Source organism: Balaenoptera borealis, assembly GCF_965194805.1.
Source record: "Balaenoptera borealis genome assembly, chromosome: 3".
In the NCBI taxonomy this organism is placed as follows: Eukaryota; Metazoa; Chordata; class Mammalia; order Artiodactyla; family Balaenopteridae; genus Balaenoptera; species Balaenoptera borealis.
This window is the reverse complement of record NC_138866.1, coordinates 111,523,935-111,542,490: the sequence shown is the minus strand read 5'-3', so window position 1 is coordinate 111,542,490 and position 18,556 is coordinate 111,523,935. Positions and strand designations below refer to the sequence as shown.

General features: G+C 43.9%; 1 protein-coding gene and 1 long non-coding RNA gene across 2 annotated transcripts in view; one reads left to right on the top strand and one right to left on the bottom strand.

The window, feature by feature from the left end:
* The window catches only part of LOC309624865, a 45,779-nt gene extending 39,521 nt beyond the window's left edge, over positions 1-6,258 (top strand). Inside the window, exon 2 of the long non-coding RNA XR_014242179.1 lies at positions 3,087-6,258. This is a non-coding gene — a long non-coding RNA (uncharacterized lncRNA). The remainder of the gene's footprint in view (positions 1-3,086) is intronic.
* USP3 (ubiquitin specific peptidase 3) overlaps positions 1-18,556 on the bottom strand; it is a 223,119-nt gene that overhangs the window by 176,863 nt on the left and 27,700 nt on the right. The window lies entirely within an intron of this gene.

Below are 18,556 nucleotides of genomic sequence, written 5' to 3'. Positions count from 1 at the left end.
TTCATTGTTCTTGCCTGTGTTTATTGAAAGAGTTTTAAATACCCTGCTCTGATTTTTAAATTGGATGGATAGAATATTTTATGAAAGGTGAAATCATCAAGCAACAAAACTTATTTTTCACCAACATACTAGAATTTTTACAACAGAATGTTCTGAAACTATTAGGTTGGCCCAAAAGTTTGTTTGGGTTTTTCTTTCTTTTTTTTTTTTTTAAACATCTTTATTGGAGTATAATTGCTTTACAATGGTGTGGTTAGTTTCTGCTGTGTAACAAAGTGAATCAGCTATACATATACATACATCCTGTTTGGGTTTTTCTGTGAGAACTTTTTGACCAATCCAATATTTTCAGGGGATTCTTTTTTAGGTCCTCAATGAGAGCAAAATCTTTAAGGGCAGGTTTTCGGAAACAGCCAAAAATGAGCTGGATTTGCCTCTGAAGCTTTAGCAGCTCTGTCCCTAGCACCCTCTGAACAGATTTTCACGTCCCTTTCCCTGCGCGGGGCAAGCTCTCTAGGCTCCATTCTCCAGTACCCTCCCAGGTCTGCCTGCTCAGCTGTGGGCTCAGGGACGGACTGCCCTTAGACCTGGGGAAGAGGGCACTCATCCTGGGCCTTACACTTTATGGGACTGCTCTGGTCCTTCCCCTTCCCGTGGGCTGAGAAGTTCATGGGGCCAAGTGGCTATGCCCCGCCGGGAACCTGCGCCTCCCTGCTAGACCATCCTCAGGGTACCAGGAACTCCCAAATTCCCTGCCCAAGGGTCTCCAAGTGCAACTGCAGGGCCTGCATGACCTGTTTTTCAGATTGCACAGCTGCTCTTCTTACCTCTGGCTGGGAGGGGGCTGAGGGCAGCGGCTTGCGTTGGCGGGGGCGAGGGTGCTGTGTGTGTGCAGGGCGGGGTGTGGAGGTGCACTCACCTAAGGCCCCGCATGGTGGGAGACAGAGCTGGGAGTGGAAGGAGAACAGGGCAGGGGGACCTACAGGTTGGGGGTTGGGGGCTGTGCTGCCCTATGTGGACTTCAAACTTTGAGGAGGGTAAACATCCTAAATCTGAGCCTGGCTTGCCTTCTTGTTATGAAGGTATATTTGTCAAGGTAGGAGGACAGAACATATTTTAATTCACGTTTTGTTAGCTTGATTTATCACTTTCAAATGCTGAGGTATATGGTCTGTGGCCTCTGTCGGTACTGTCACCTTTTTATGTTAAGGTGGTCTGAGCTGGGGCAGGCCTGTTGTTTGGCCTAGTATCTACCCCTCAGCCCAGCCCTGTTTGAAGACGCCCAGCTTCACCCCAGATCCTGATCTATGACTCCACACGGCCCAGGGCCAGCCCCACCCAACCACTCCATACAGCCCTGGTTCCTGAGAGCCCTGGAAAGGAAATTTCAACAACTGGGAACTGAAACTGGTGAATCAGGCTGGGACTTGGGCTAGATCATTGCCTTTATTTGCTTCAAGATGTAGGAGGCCATTAAAGGGGAGGGCTGGTTTCTCCTGGGGCCGACAGTCTGGCCCTTCAGGCGGCTCCCTAGGGGACCTGGGCACAGGCAGCGCGACGGGTGGAGGGAGTTGGAGGTGGTCAGGGCTCTGCAGAGACCTTAAGTTGAGAGATGAGGTGAGTCAGACCCGGAGAGAACAAGGCCCAGAACCGGGCTAAGACCAGAACGGCCTTCCAAGCCCATTCCAGAGTCAGTTACGGGAGGAGAAGCAGAGTACCTGCTATGGTCTGAATGTTTAAGTCTCCCTAAAATTCACATGTTGATGTTCCAACCCCTAAGGTGATGGTATTAGGGGGTGGGGCCTTCGGGAGATCATTAGGTCATGAGGGTAGAGCCCTCACGGTTGAGCTTATGCCCTAGAGATCTTGCTTGCCCCTTCCTCCATGCAAGGACACGTGAGAAATTGCCAGCCATGAACAGGAGGGCCCTCACCAGATCACGACCATGCTGGCACCTTGATCTTGGACTTCCAGCCTCCAGAACTTTTGAGAAATAAGATTCTGTTGTTTAGAAGCCCCCCAGGCTGTGGTATCCTGTTATAGCAGCCCAAATGGACTAAGCTAGTACCCTTCCGGAAAGGTGTTTCCCAACACGCCTCTCATGGGGAGCACCGTGGGCCGTGGGAGGGGGCCCTCAGTCTGGGGTGGGAGCTGAGCCCCGGGAGTGTGCTGTGAGAGCAGATTCGTTGATGCCTTCCAAGGAGGTGGGCTCGGCACCCACAGGCCTTCCTCCGGCCTGGTGCCCTGTTCTTGTAGAAGAGAGACAGCCAGGGCCTGGATCACGTAGGGCCCGCGCTGGCTGTGGTGAGAACTTCGGGTTTTATTTTTGGTGACAGGACATTGTCGGAGTGTTTGAAGCTGGGCAGTGATCTAATATGACACACAGGGAGGGGATCCCTGGGACTGCTGTGTAGACTGCGGTGGACAGAGGGTGGTCAGGTTGGAGCCTGAAGGCTCCTGCAAAACTCCAAGTCAGAGACACTGGCAGTGTAGACTTGATCAGATGTTCCCATCTGGAATTCAGGGAGTTCATGCACTTAGATGGGAGTGGGGAAGAGGGGGGATAGTGTATATATATATATATATATACACACACACACACATATATGTATATATATATATCTTTATTTTCATTACCCTCTAACTAAATTTATCCTTTCCTTCAATGATCAATGTAGGCAACAAATCACATTAATATGAGCATTGCCTGTGACTTTGACACCACTAGAAATCACAGGTGTTTTTATATCACATTATATACAGTTACTGCAGGTCTAGAAACATTGTCTATATTCAACACTACCTTGGAATTATAATAGTTATTAGACTTGCCACTAGATCTTTTCATTTCATGTGGTAATAATAAAGCACATCTATTAATATATCACAAGTTTATTGTTTACAATATTTTGATAACTGTATTTCAATAGGATTGGTTTCCTTTGTAATCCTCACTATTTTATTTTAGGTATTTAAAAACATTATTTGGATACAGGGATTCATAGGTTCTGGCAAAAAAGATGCCGGGACAAGGTGGAAATAGTAGATGTGGTGAGAAATGGTCAGGTTCTACATGTATTTTGCAGGGAAAGCTGGCAGAATTAGCTGATGGATTAAGTGTGGAACGGAAAGGAAGAGAAGTCAGCACTCCTGGGTCTTTGGCCTGAGCAGGTGGGTGAAAACTGATGGTGTTACAGAGAAGAGGCAGATGGGGTGGGCGGGGGGAGCAGGCTTGGAGGGGCGGGGAATGGAAAGTTCTGCTTGTAGTCTGTTGATTATTGGACGTCCAAGAGCAGAGGTCCAGGAGACAGTCATATAAACGAATCTAGAGCTCAGGGGAGAAGCTGGGGTTGGAGATTCAACTTTGGGAGGCATCAGCCTAGAGATTGTATAAAAGCCATAGGACTGGATGTAAATATTACTACACCCATCTTCTAGATCAGGTACCTACTATGGGCAGAGCCAGTTCTTTAAGCCTTGACTTCCTCTCCTAAGCAGTCCCTACTCTGGTCCAACAGGCTAAAAAAAAAACCTAGTATGATGAATCAAGCCCCTCACATGGGGACCACTGCAAAGAGGAGTTATTTGACCCTGTATTGAGTCTGGTACCAGAAAGATGAAATACATGAAATTCCCTTGCATCTTGACAAGTGGCGCATCTTTCCCCTAATTCAGACCTCTGCACGCCTGTGGAGCCCATGGGCATTTCACGTGCAATGGACTGCTCCAGCCACAATGTAGTCCAGGCAAGGATTACTTTAGAAAGGTGGTAATTTAACTTCACGACCAAGAGACATTCTCATATACAATCGCTCATATTGATGCTAAACCTTAAACACTGTTACCAGAAACCCAAGGGTGGTTAGTAATTTTGTTTCAGACACGAAAGCATGTCACGAGAGCAGTCACCAACGTGACTTACTGGGCCTCAGTTTCCTTATCTATTAGCCAAACAGGTTCAACAAAGTGTAGTGAACATCCCCAAGGCTCTAAAATGAGGTTTCCCTTTTCTCTGAACTTGCTTCCCCTCTTGTGAATGTCTCGTAATTCCAGGAAGAGGCGGGGAGAATTCTAGGTGACTGCATTTCTGTTCCTGGCTGGCTGCTCTGATCTCAAGGAAGTCTTCCTACATTTTGGGGACTCCATCCTTTTTAAGCTCTTGTATAAGAAAGGAAACTTTCAGAAGTGACTGGAGAGATGAATTTCATGATTACAGAACACTCTGAACAGAATACAAAAAGCCCAGAAGAATCCTTTATTTGAATCACCGTAAAAGTATTTCTTGAGTATTTTGTATCACACAGACCATAGTATTTGCAAAGAGATAAAATGTGATGTGGTGACAGACTGTGGGCTTTGGAGGCAGGAGACCCGGCCCCAATGTCAGCACTGCCACTTTCTAGCTGTGCGACCAGGGGCAAGTTTCCGATTATAGCTACCACTGCGTGCCTATGTGCCAGGCGCTTTACAGAAATGGTGTCTTCCCATCATGATAGTCACCCCCATTTTACACATTAGGAAACATTACATATAGTTCAGTGCTGTTCCCCAGCTCGTGGGTCAGGGCTAGGATCAAGCCCAGGTCACCTATAAGACTCTAAGTTCTCCTCATCACTGCAGGGAGACCTGGGGGAGAGAGTGCATATAAAACACCTGGGACATAATAGTTGCTCAATGCACACCGCTTTCTTCTCATTTTGGGCTAAAACAGATAATACAGACTTACAAGTCCAGAGAAGATTCTTTGCATTCTACCCCTGCCCGCTGGCTTCCTTCAATCACTTAATTTTCACCAGCATCAGAGCCATTGAAAATATCAGCCCCTCATCCAGGAATCTACTTTGCTACCAGGAAGATTTGTGGGTCCAGCTTCGGCAGCCTTTGCCTCATCAGGGCTGGGCTCTGTGTCCTTGAGGTGCAGTCTTGGGAGGAACATTTTTTGCTGATCTTAAAATCAGCTCATATCCTCAGAGCACTCACTATGGGCCAAGGACTACATCCAGCACTGAGGTGCATTTTCTCACCTCATCCTCAGAGCAGACCTGAGAGGTAGATACAGTTGATATCTCTATTTCAGAGAAGAAACTGAGTCTTACAGAGGGCCAGCCACTTTGCTAAGGTCACACACCTTGCCACTAGCAGTCAAGATTAGAAATGAGGTCTGTCTCGGGGACTTCCCTGGTGGCACAGTGGATAAGAGGCCGCGCTCCTAATGTAGGGGGCCCAGGTTCAATACCTGGTCAGGGGACTAGATCCCCCATGCATGTCACAACTAAAAGTTCGCATGCCACAACTAAGAAGCCCATGTGCTGCAACTACGGAGCCTGCCTTTTGAAACTAAGGAGCCTGCCTGCTAACACCCGGCGCAACCAAATAAATAAATAAATATTTTTTTAAGAAAAAAAAAAGAAGGAAAGAAATGAGTTGTCTGCCTTACTCCTAAATTCTTCATGCCACTTAGAAAATAGACATTTCTTTGGGCAAACTGGGGTTGGCCCATCTCCCAGCTGTCTTCTTTAGCCTCCCCACAACCCAGTAAAACAAACACAAGCCCAAAATAGATTATTTCTAAAATGAAGATTCCTAGGCGTTTGGGAGGACCCAGGGCTTTAAGTAAATAGCTATTGACAAAGGGAAAGCTCTATGGGTTACATTGCAAAGGCCACGCGGACGGTCACGCCCCCTGACTTAGTAATTGCACCCCTGGGATTCTGCTAAGGTTATATTTAACATAAACAAAAACCTCCACGAGTATATTTATCATGAAGTTATTTCAATATCTAAAATTTAGAAGCAACATCAATGTCCAAAATAAGGAACTGCTGTGGACCACTATGCATCAACACAACTGAACATTATGCAGCCGTTAAAATGATGACTATTTAGTCTATATAGAAATGGAGAAACATTTACGGATATTATCACACATGATTAAGTGAAAATAGTAGACTATAAAATATATGTGCAGGGCTTCCCTGGTGGCGCAGTGGTTGAGAATCTGCCTGCTAATGCAGGGGACATGGGTTCGAGCCCTGGTCTGGGAAGATCCCACATGCCGTGGAGCAACTAAGCCCGTGAGCCACAACAACTGAGCCTGCGCGTCTGGAGCCTGTGCTCCGCAACAAGAGAGGCCGCGATAGTGAGAGGCCCGCACACCGCGATGAAGAGTGGCCCCTGCTTGCCACAACTAGAGAAAGCCCTCGCACAGAAACGAAGACCCAACACAGCCAAAAATAAAAAAAAAAATAAATAAACAAATGTGGGGTTAAAAAATATATATATATATATATATGTGCAATATGATTGCGACTAAGCACAGTATATATGTGTATGGGCAAAGTCTGAAAATGAATTAATGAAAATGAAAATAGTGCTGTTAGACTGGTAGAGTCATAGGTCCTTTTATTTTTTTTTAAAGCAATTTCTGCTCATGTTTTAAAAAAAAGTTCAAGCAATAAAGAAGGTGTGAAGTTGAAGTATTTCTATTCTCCAAAGGTAGTTCTTATTACATTTTCTTTTTTTAAATTAATTAATTAATTAATTTTATTTATATATTTGGCTGCACTGGGTCTTCGTTGCTGTGTGCGGGCTTCTCATTGCGGTGGTTTCTCTTGTTGTGGAGTATGGGCTCTAGGTGCATGGGCTTCACTAGTTGTGGCATGCAGGCTCCGTAGCTGTGGTTCATGGGCTCTAGAGCTCAGGCTTCAGTAGTTGTGGCGCATGGGCTTAGTTGCTCCGTGGCATGTGGGATCTTCCCGGACCATGGCTTGAACCTGTGTCCCCTACATTGGCAGGTGGATTCTTAACCACTGCGCCACCAGGGAAGTCCCACCTATTACATTTTCATGTGCTCATTTCATAGATGCATTTTTAAATTTAAAAAGATGCTTAATGCTATTTTTAGTTATAAACCAAGCAAAAAAAGTCCTTTCCTTCACAATAGCTAGTACCTCTTTCTTTCAGATCATTTGGATTCTTTTAATTAAACTTAACTTTGGTTATTAACATTTTTTAATTTGAAAAATTTTCAGACACACAAAAAATTTAGAATATAACGTAATGGTCCTATGTGTACCTACTACCCAGTATAAAAACAAGACACTTAAAATACAGCTTTATTTTAAGACGTCCCGTGTACACCTCCCTAATCCCATCTCTCCTTCCCTCCCTGTTGGTGGTCATGACTCTCCTGAATTGACCGTTCATCATCTTTTTCAACTTTTACCATGTATATATAGCTCTCAAAAAAAAGATTTGCTATTGTTTTGTACGTTTTAAACTTTTCTATAAATTTCTGTAACTTGCTTGTTTTGCTCAATATAATTTTTGTGAGAATTATCCATATCGATACAAATAGTTCATTCATTTTTCACTGCTGTTTAATATTCCTGTGTGTGAATGTAGCATGCCTGTCGGTGTCTCAACCTCCTACATCCTCTCCATGCTCTCCATCTCCCTGCCCACAGGCCTGGCTCTCTGTGGCCATCACCCCACATCATCACCTGAGGGCTTTCTCGGGCTGCTGCCACTTGGGGAGGCCCAGAGGGCTTGGATTTAACAGCCCCCAGGAGCAGCCCTCACCCGTGTCTGAGGGGCGTTGGTAGATAAATTCCCGCGCTCCCTCACTCCTCAGGCAGGACCGCTCTGAGGCACGTGCTCTGCACTGTCTCCTGGAGTTTCCACGTGCGATTCAGCTCTGGGTGGTTGCCCACAGCAGTGACTACTTTGATAATTGTCTCAGGCCATCTTCTCCAGAAGCTGATGCTGAACCAGAACTTGGGGCACAAGGTGTTTATTAGGAACACCTGCAAAAGGAAAGGGGGAGGAAGCAGGATCGGGCAGAGGGAGAAACAGAACTGCGATGAAGGCCCGATGAAGCCTCAGCCAACCTGCAGGGGACCCCAGAGGGAGTGGTGGTCTGCAGAGTGTCCCATGGAACACCCAAAGGGCTGGTTCTCAATACCTCTGCCTCACTCAGTCCCTGGCTGTGGGCTGCCCTGGGGAGAGTGTGACCTTGGGCAGCTGAGGCAGACCCTGAAGCAGCTGACAGCTGGAGGCCCCGACCCCAGCAGCTGGACAGCAAGGCCTCCCTTGAAGGGGGCTCTGGGCAGCGTGCCCATGTACACCACAAGAACACACCTCTGTTCCTCTGTTACACATTTGGGATCACCTCCCACATAACTACTTGTACTTGTATCCTGTCTCAGGGTCTGCTTTTGGGGGAACCCAAACTAAGACAATGAATGTATCTCAGTGCATGTATCCATTCTCCTGTTAACGGACACCCAAGTTGTTTGCAATCTTTTGTTACTGCAAACTAGGTTGCAATGGACCTTCTTATACCAGTCTCCTTTTGTACATGCTGTGGGAATTTTAAGATAAATACCTAGAGGCAGAGTTCTTAGGTTACAGTTCTTGGAAGACAGGGCTACACGTCTTCAAGTTTACCAGGGGTTGGACCAGGGCCCTGTAGCTGAGGTCAAGATTGAGGGTAAGGATGTACTGGGGAGGCAGCCTCATATTGAAAAGGTTTTGTACCAGATGGACTTCATCACAGACAGACCCTCAGAATCCTTCCTCTAGAGCAGAGTGTCTCAGACTTTAATGTGCATACGAATCCCCTGGGGATCTTGTTATATTGTAGATTCTGATGTGGTAAGTCTAGGTTGGGGCCTGAAATTCTGTATTTGTAAGCTTTTAGGTGCTGCTGCTACGCCATGGTCCTCACACTGAGTATCACATTAAGATACTACAGTGTGGGATATTATTCTACTAAGGGTCTAGGGATTCACCACTGACAGCTTTTTGGGGTACTGTCAATTCCAGGTTACACCTCACTTTTGTCTTGGGGAAAGATATAGACCAGTATGGTCTTACAGGAGTAGGTCTGTCTTGTTAAATATCAACTGATTTTCACTGCTTTTTTTGTTGTTGTTCCAGGCACAATGTTTGGCTGTCAATTTGAGGGTGCTATATAACATTCGCCTCTAAAAAGTGCCCAGATCAGGTGGGTTTGCACTTGAGTCCCCAGAGGGATAGACCTGCTGGGCCGCTTTGAGGATTCACAGCCATGGACCACTATATGGGAAGGTCCTCTGTTCATTCCCATCAGTGCAAAGGGATGTTTAACATCAGTTAAACAGGACTTCTGTTTCTATTCACGATGGTGTAACAAGGATTGAATTTATCCTCCCATGCAAAACAACTAAAAAATTGGATAAAATATTTGAAACAATGGCAACATGTGAGGTGAGCCCTACAATTACCTAGCTCATTGCCTGAAGAAAGTTTTTCATCTGTGACATATGGAGGGGAACCCAGGCAGAGCCTGGGAGTCTCCCTATGTTTAGTGAACAGAGATGGGGTGCAGGGCAGCTATGGCAGCTAGACTTCACAGGGCAGAGTAGCAGAGGAGAGAGCTGCACACAGAGAGAACTATGAAGATATGCAGAGGGTCCCCCTTGAGTATTCATTTGAGTACTGGCCAGCCAAGGCATGTGAAAACTCTTGCTGAAACCAGGGAAAGAACCACCCAACAGGATTTGAGGGAACAGTGCTCAGAGCGCATAGGGCCAAGAACAATGCCTGCTCCCAGCAGCCAGAGTGGAAAATCTCATAATTCAGGAGGCACTGATTAGAGTACCAAGGAGGGTCTTGCCTTGGGGAAGAAAATTAACTCTAAATTAAATGCAGGGACTTCCCCCGTGGCTCAGTGGTTAAGACTCCACGCTCCCAATGCAGGCACCCAGGTGCAATCTCTGGTCAGGGAACTCGATCCCACATGCATGCTGCAACTAAGAGTTCACATGCCACAACTAAGGAGCTGGTGAGCCACAACTAAGAAGCCTGTGAGCTGCAACTAGCAACTAAGACCCAGTGCAACTAATATACAAAAAAAAAAAAAAAAAAGTAAATTAAATGCAGCTCTGACCTGGCCTAACAAAAGTGAAAAATAAGACATGAAATTATCAAACTGTTGGGGAGGAAGAAATCTTCCTCTACTCTTCTAGTTCTTCTGGCTGGTCTAAGAATTAAATTGACATGAGACAGATTAAGAGGAGAAAAATTAAGAAGTTTAATAACATGTATACATGGGAGAGACCCAGGAAAACTGAGCAACTCACCAAAATGGCCTAAGCCCTCACCTTAAATACCATCTTCAGCTAAAGACAAAAGAGGATGTTGGGAGTAGTGGTTTGGGACTTCAAAGGCGAGGAAAGCAATCGACATGAAGATGGAAAAGCAACTGTTTGGAAAAGCCATGCGGAGACAATGGAACTCTGATCTTTAGGCCCTGCCTAGAGTTTCCCCCACCATCCTAGCCCATATCTTTGCAGAGATCTCTGGTGATAGCTCTATTCCAGAAGCAGACCCTTTATCTAAAATTTTTTAGGGAGCTCAGGGAGGGGTCAAAATTTCTTCCTGAGTCTTTTGGGCCTTGATTGTTTTTGTTCAAAACAGTCTGCATGCCAAAGAGACATTTTGGGGTGGCAAGTTTTGCTCCCCTACAGTACTGTTTCCAAGTAACTTAACTGCATTCCAGAACAAAGCTCAAGAATATTTACATGAATACAAAAATATTCAACATCCAACAGGGTAAAATTCACAATGTTTGGCATCCCAACAAAAAGTACCAGGCATGCAAAAATGCAGGAAAATATAATCCAGAATGAAGAGAAAAATCAATCCATCAAAGCTGACTCAGAAAGAATACAAATGATAGAATTCATATACAATAATATTTTTTAAAGTTATTATGACTATATTCCATATTTCAAGAAGCTAGAGGAAAGACTGAATGTGATAAGTAGAGACATGAAAGATATAAAATAAACCCAAATTGAACTTTTAGAGATGAAAACTGTGATGTCCAAGACAAAAAAATGCACTTGTTAATATTAATAGCAGATTATACATTGCAGAAAAAAAGAACAGTGAATGTGAAGATATAGCAATAGAGACGACTCAAGGGCTTCCCTGGTGGCGCAGTGGTTGAGAATCTGCCTGCCAATGCAGGGGACACGGGTTCGAGCCCTGGTCTGGGAAGATCCCACATGCTGCGGAGCAACTAGGCTCGTGAGCCACAACTACTGAGCCTGCGCGTCTGGAGCTTGCGCTCCGCAACAAGAGAGGCCGCGATAGTGAGAGGCCCGCGCACCACGACGAAGAGTGGCCCCCACTTGCCGCAACTAGAGAAAGCCCTCACACAGAAACAAAGACCCAACACAGCCATAAATAAATAAATAAATAAAATAAACCCAAAGTTAAAAAAAAAAAAAAACCTGTCATTTAAAAAAAAAAAAAAAAAAGGAACAATTCAAGATTAAACTTACAAAAAAGACTAAAAAAAAAAAATTGGGGCATCAGTGAACTGTGGGATAACTTTAAGTGCCCTAACAGACATGTAATTTAGAGACTGGAGTCCCTGAAATGGGGCGTGGGATGGGCAGGGGGCCAAAAATATTTGAGGAAGTAATGGCCAAAAATGTTCTAAATTTGATGAAAACTATAAACTGACAGACCCAAAGAAGCTCAATAAACCCCAAGCACAAAAACATGAAGAAAACTTCACTAAGGCATATCATAATCAAATTGCTTAAAGCCAGCGATAAAGAGAAAATCAAAGGCAGCTGAGAAAAAAGACATATTATTCCAGAGAAACAAAAATAAAGATGACTGGGGGCTTCCCTGGTGGCACAGTGGTTGGGAATCTGCCTGCCAATGCAGGGGACACGGGTTCGAGCCCTGGTCCGGGAAGATCCCACATGCCACGGAGCAACTAAGCCCATGTGCCACGATTACTGAGCCTGCGTGCTACAACTACCGAGCCCAGTGAAGAGCAGCCCCCCTTCGCCACAGCTAGATAGAGTCCACGTGCAGCAACGAAGACCCAACGCAGCCAAAGATAGACAGATAGATAGATAGATAGATAGATAGATAAATAAATAAATAAAGACGACAGACTTCTTGTTAGAAACAAGGTAAGCTAGAAGACAGTAGAATGACATCTTTAAAGTACTAAAAAGAAAAAAAAACCAACAACTGTCAAACTAGACTTCCATACGCAATGAAAATATCTTTCAAAAATGAAGATGGGGGCTTCCCTGGTGGCGCAGTAGTTGAGAATCTGCCTGCCAATGCGGGGGACACGGGTTCGAGCCCTGGTCTGGGAAGATCCCACATGCCGCGGAGCAACTGGGCCCGTGAGCCACAACTACTGAGCCTGCGCGTCTGGAGCCTGTGCTCCGCAACAACAGAGGCCGCAATAGTGAGAGGCCCGCGCACCGCGATGAAGAGTGGCCCCCCCTTGCCACAACTAGAGAAAGCCCTCGCACAGAAACAAAGACCCAACACAGCAAAAATAAATAAATAAATAAATTTATTAAAAAAAAAATGAAGATGGTCAGGAAAATAAGAAGACAAGCCACAGACAGGGAGAAAATATTTGCAAAAGACAAAACTGATAAAAGACTGTTATCCAAAATACACACACACACACACAAAAACCCCTTAAAACTGAACAATATGAAAACAAACAATCCAATTTAAAAAGTGGGCCAAAGATCTTAACAGAAACCTCACCAAAGAAGATATACAGATGGCAAATAAGCATTTGAAAAGACGCTCCACATTACATGTCAACAGGGAAATGCAAACTAAAACAATGAGATACCTCTATGTACCTATTCCTATGGCCAAAATCTGAAATGCTGATGACACCAAATGTTAGTGAGGATGTGGAGCGGCAGGAACTCTCATTCCAGTGGGAACGTAAAAATGGTGCAGGCACTTTGGAAGACAGTGTGATGGTTTCTTACAAAACTGAACACAGTCTTACCATATGATCCAGCAACCATTATTTCTTGGTATTTACCCAAAGGAGTTGAAAACTTATGTCCAGAAAACCTTGCACATGGATGTTTATAGGAGCTTTATTCATAATTGTCAGAACTTGGAAGCAATCAAGACGCCCTTCAAAAGGTAAATGAATAAACTGTGGTACATGTAGACAATGTTCTATTATTCAGTGCTAAAAAGAACGAGCTATTGAGCCATACAAAAAAACCCATGAATATTACTGAGTGAAAGAAGCCAGTCTGAAGAGGCTATGTACTGTATGATTCCAACCACGACATCCTGGAAAAGGCAAAACTATGGAGATGGTAAAGAGATCAGTGGTTGCCAGAGGTTGGGGAAGGGGGAAAAGGATGAATAGGCAGGGCATAGAGGGTTTTTAGAATAGTGAAAATACTTTGTATGATACTATAATGGTGGTTACATGTCATCATGCATTTATCCAAACCCAATGGACAACTCCATGAGTGACCCCTAAGGTAAACTGTGGGCTTTGGGTGATTATGATGTGTCAGTGTAGGTTCATCAATTGCAACAAATGTACCATTTGATCAGGGGTGCTGATAATGGGGGAGGCTATGCATGTGTGGAGGCAAGGAGTATATGGGAAATCTCTATACCTTCCTCTCAATTTTGATGTGAACATAAAACAGCTCCAAAAAACCAATATCTTTCTAAAAAAAGAATTATAAGAGGAAAAAAGAGGGACTTCCCTGGTGGCGCAGTGGATAAGACTCCGAGCTCCTAATTCAGGGGGCCTGGGTTCGATCCCTGGTCAGGGAACTGGATCCCACATGCACGCCGCAACTAAGAGTTCACATGCCACAACTAAGGAGCCCGCATGCCACAACTAAGGAGCCCACATACCACAACTAAGGAGCCCGCCTGCCGCAGCTAAGACCCAGTGCAGCCAAATAAATAAATAGATATTAAAAAAAAAAAAGAGGAAAAAAGAAAGTTAGGAGAAATATTTTTTCATATATACAAAAACTGAAAGAATTCACCACCAGCAGACTTATTCTATAAGGAATATTATTGGAAGTCTGATAAGCAGAGGGAAAAGGATAGCAGAGGGGAATCTGGATCTACATAAAGGAATAAAGAACATCACAAATGACACTACACAGGTAATTTTTTTTTTTTTTTTTTTTTTGGCAGCTTGCAGGATCTTAGTTCCCCGACCAGTGATCGAACCTGTGCCCCCTGCAATGGAAGCACTGAGTCCTAACCACTGGGCTGCCAGGGAATTCCCTGCATAGGTAATTTAAAGACCTTTTTCTTCTTAGTTAAATCTCTTTAAAAGATAATTGACTATTCAAAACAAAAAGAATAACAATGCCATTATGTAGAAGTAAATGTATGACGACAATAACACAAAGGCTGGGAGGGGAGAAATAGAAATAGCTGTTATAAGTTCTCATATTTTACATGAAGTGGTATAATATCTCTTGAAGGCAAACCAGAGAAGTTAAAGATGTATACTATAAACCTTAAAGCAACCACTAAAGTAGCACAACAAAGAGTTATAGCTAATAAGTCAGCAACGGAGATAAAAATGGAATCATGAAAAATATCCAATTAATCCAAAAACAGTCAGAACAAGATGGAAAAATGAACAAAAAAATAGATGGGAAAGATAGAAAACAAACAGCAAGGCGGTAGAATTAAAGCTAACCATATAAAAATCACAACAAATTTAAATGGGCTGAACATCCAAATTAAAATAGAGATAGTCATATTGGATAAAAAAGCCAAGACCCAACTATATGCTGTCTATAAGAAATCCACTTTAAATACAAAAACACAAGTAGGTTAAAGGTAAAAGGATAGAAAATAATATACCATGCTAACACTAGTCAAAAGAAAACTGGAGTGGTTATATTAACACCAGACAAAGTAGATTTCAGAGAAACAATATTAGCACGGATAAACAGGGTAATTTCGTAATGACAAAGGGGTCAATTCATCAAGATGACATAATAATCTTAACCATTTGTATACCTCATAATAGAGCTTCAAAATACATGAAGCAAAAACTGATAGAACTGCAAGGAGTTATGGAAAACTCCACAACTATTGTTTGAAATTTTAAAACCTGTCTTTCATAGAAGAAGTAGAAAAATCAGACCCAAGTGGTTTAGTTCAGCCAGAATGGAAGGTGCAGGAAAGGAGTGAGGGGGAAATTAGTTAACTACCCTGGAGGGAAGATAACAGGAAAAAACATGAAAACAGGGAAGACGGACTCAGTAACTCTGGCACCAAGGGAAAAGAAGTGTTGGGTAAACATGAAGCTCTCCTATTACTAATCATAATTAGGTCAGAAGACCTCCAGTTTCCATAGTCTCAGTCAACCTTTTTATTTTTGTATAAACAATCTATAAGTTTTTGCCACAGGGAATATTGTTGCTCTTTCCAGTCTGGAGTAGAATCCTTTGAATTTTATGAAGTCAAACGGAGAGAACAGTCTATGACAGAGTGGAGACCTGCTTTTTAATCCAGTCCTAGATGCATCTCTGAGTGATCCCAAGCGTAGAAGGAAGCGATGGAAGCCACCATATCTAGAGGATAGTGAAGAACGGGCAGAGCTCCTGAGAACAAGCCATCATCTTGTACATCCATCCATCCATCTATCTATCAATCCATCATCCTTCTATTTTTCCACTCATCTACCATTCCTCCTTCATCCATCTATCCATCCACCCACTCACTCACTCACTCATACAATAAGTAGTCACATCCTGGGTTGGGTGGCAGCTTCACCTGTGGTTCCTTGGTCCTATTCAGAAGTAACTGAGACCTCATAACTCATTTGCCTTCAGGGGAAATTACCACCAAGGCACACCCAGATCATCACTGTCCCTTGGGAGGACACTGTGGCAATAACAGACATCCTGTTGCATGAAACCATGGCCCATCCTGTCAACTCAAGCCTTCCCAAATCAGGTTCCCAAACACTGGTTTGCCAGGAATTAGGGTAGAGTGGGAGACACACCTGAATTGAGTTGTGTTGAAGGGCGAGGGAACCAGTCAGACAAGAGGCCCTTCTCCAAGAAGGGAAAGAGAGATGGGTGGGAGTGGGGGATACACATTTTTCCCTTTATTTTCTCCGATTCATCCCCTGTTTCTGTCTCTCCTACCCTCAACCCAAGAGCATAATTTGGTCCTTAAAAGCCAACCACCCTCTTAGTTGGCAGATGTGTGAACCTCTCTTAGAAGTGCTGAGACAAACCCCACTTAAAAGGGAATTTGGAGTCCTGAAGAGGCATCAACTTTGGACTCTAGGTTCAAATCCCAGCTCTAACCCTGAGAAGTTGTATAATCTTGATTAAGTCATTTAACTTCTCTAAGGCTTGGTTTTTCCCTCTGTAAAATGGGAATGATACTAACCTTGCAGAGGTGGTTGAGAGGACTAAACCAGATAACACATGTGTGGGTATTATATTTCCCAGGTTACAACCTTGGGTATCTAAACAAGAAAGTTTAATTTTCTTTTTCTGTAATTTAACTCTAAACACTATCTTGAGCTTCCATTTTGCCTCCTGGTTAAACACAAACAAATAACAATAACAAATTTATTGTTATTACCAGTTTTTTATGTGTTCTTTCAAAATTAAATTATGCATTTACAAGCATATTTATAGGACCATATAGAAGATGATCATATAATATATATATATATATATAATCATTTATCTCTCACTGATCTAAGTATACCTCATATATACACACACACAAATATATCATATATACATATACGCAAATATATCTATACCTCATACATACACACAAAAAATCTCATATATATACATACATACAAATATATATATACATTTGTATATACACAATGTGTGTGTATATACACTCTGTTGTCTAAGATAGATTGAAAAGATTTTGTATATACAGGTTGGAAAAGTGCTAGGAGCAAGTTGGGAGGAGGAGGTTGAGACCAGGTTAAGGAGTTTGAAACATATCCTGTAGGCAAGTAGTTGTTAACCTTGACTGTACCTCTGAACTATCTGTAAGTTTTTAAAAACACATAGCCTGGGTCCAAGGTCAGTTCTACAGAATCAGATTCTATGCGGGTTGGGGATGTGCCTTTGAATTAAAACTGCAGGTCGTTCAGATGCCTCAGAGGGTTGAAATTCTTGCTGTAGGCAGTGAGCAGGCGTGGAAGGAAGGGAGCGATAGCATCATGTTAGGAACATTAATTTGGCGATTGTGGGAGGGAGAGGAAGAAGATTGGAGGCAAGGGAACTAGTTTGAGGGCTGTGGAAATGGTCCAGGGATGAGCGTGCCAAGGCCTGAGCTGGCTGGTGAAGTGGAACAGAATGAACGGGGTGGATATGGAAGACGTCTCAAGGCTTTGTAACATTTGGGTGGGGGGAGGGGCCGGGAGTGAGAGGGAAAAGACTGGAAGTTAATGGTTTCTAGCAAAACCCACTACAGCAAACACTTTCCTTTACTCTTTCTCTAGTCATCAGTCCTTTATTCGAGAGAGGGAGTCCTAACAGGAAACATTCAGTGTTTCTGTTATTGACTCTGAGATTCAATGATAGATTCCCAGCTTTCCAAACGGGGCTAGTTAATTTTTAAAGGTACTCAGCAGTGAGCCAACAGGTGAGCAAAAGCCACAGGAGACACATGGCATCTCTCTCTAGAGCAGGGTTCAGCCAACATTTTCTGTAAAAGACCAGATAGTAAATAGGTTTTGCGGGCTATGTGGTTTCTGTAGCAACCACTCAACTTTGCTGTTGGAACATGAAAGCAGCCTGACAATCTATAACTGAATGAGCGTGGCTGTATTCCAATAAAAATTTATTTACAGGGCTTCCCTGGTGGCGCAGTGGTTAAGAATCCGCCTGCCAATGCAGGGGACACGGGTTCGAGCCCTGGTCCGAGAAGATCCCACATGCTGCGGAGCAACTAAACCTGTGCGCCACAACTACTGAGCCTGCGCTCTAGGGCCGTGAGCCACAACTACCGAGCCCGCGTGCCGCAACTACTGAAGCCCACGTGCCTAGAGTCCGTGCTCCGCAACGAGAAGCCACCGCAATGAGAAGCCCGCACACCACAAGAGTAGCCCCCGCTTGCCACAACTAGAGAAAGCCCACGTGCAGCAACGAAGACCCAACACAGCCAAAAATAAAATAAATTAAATAAAATAAATTAAAAAAAATTTATTTACAAAAGCAGGCGTGAAGCTAGTCCACGGCCCATGGCTTGCTGACTCCTAATCTAGAGCACCAGTTTTGCTGGAAGATTTGGGGGAAATGTTATTTTTGCTACCAGGTGTTTATACGGTCCCCTATTTCTAGGGTCACCTTCTCTTGAACATCCAGCCAGTGCCATTCTCTAAGTGCAGGCTGTGTAATGCACAAAGGCACCTAAGCAAGATGACAAATGGGGTTGGTACCAGCCTTTCTGTAATTCATTGCTCAGAGGGGCCCTTGGTTTGTAGTTTGCATGAAGGTACCATACATGCTCATGACAGCCTTGATACAACTCTCACTCCCTTCTAATCTGGCCCCAGTAGCTGTCTTCCTTTCCAGTACTTCTCAGGGTCCTGGGGACAGTTTTTGCTTGCCAGGTGATGTTTAGCTTGTTTGCCAGGTGATGGCTTGCCGTCTCTCCGTTGGTCACCACTGGCTGCCTTGGAACTCCTTCTCTGGGATGCTCCCCTGGTCCACAAGGGTGGAGTCAG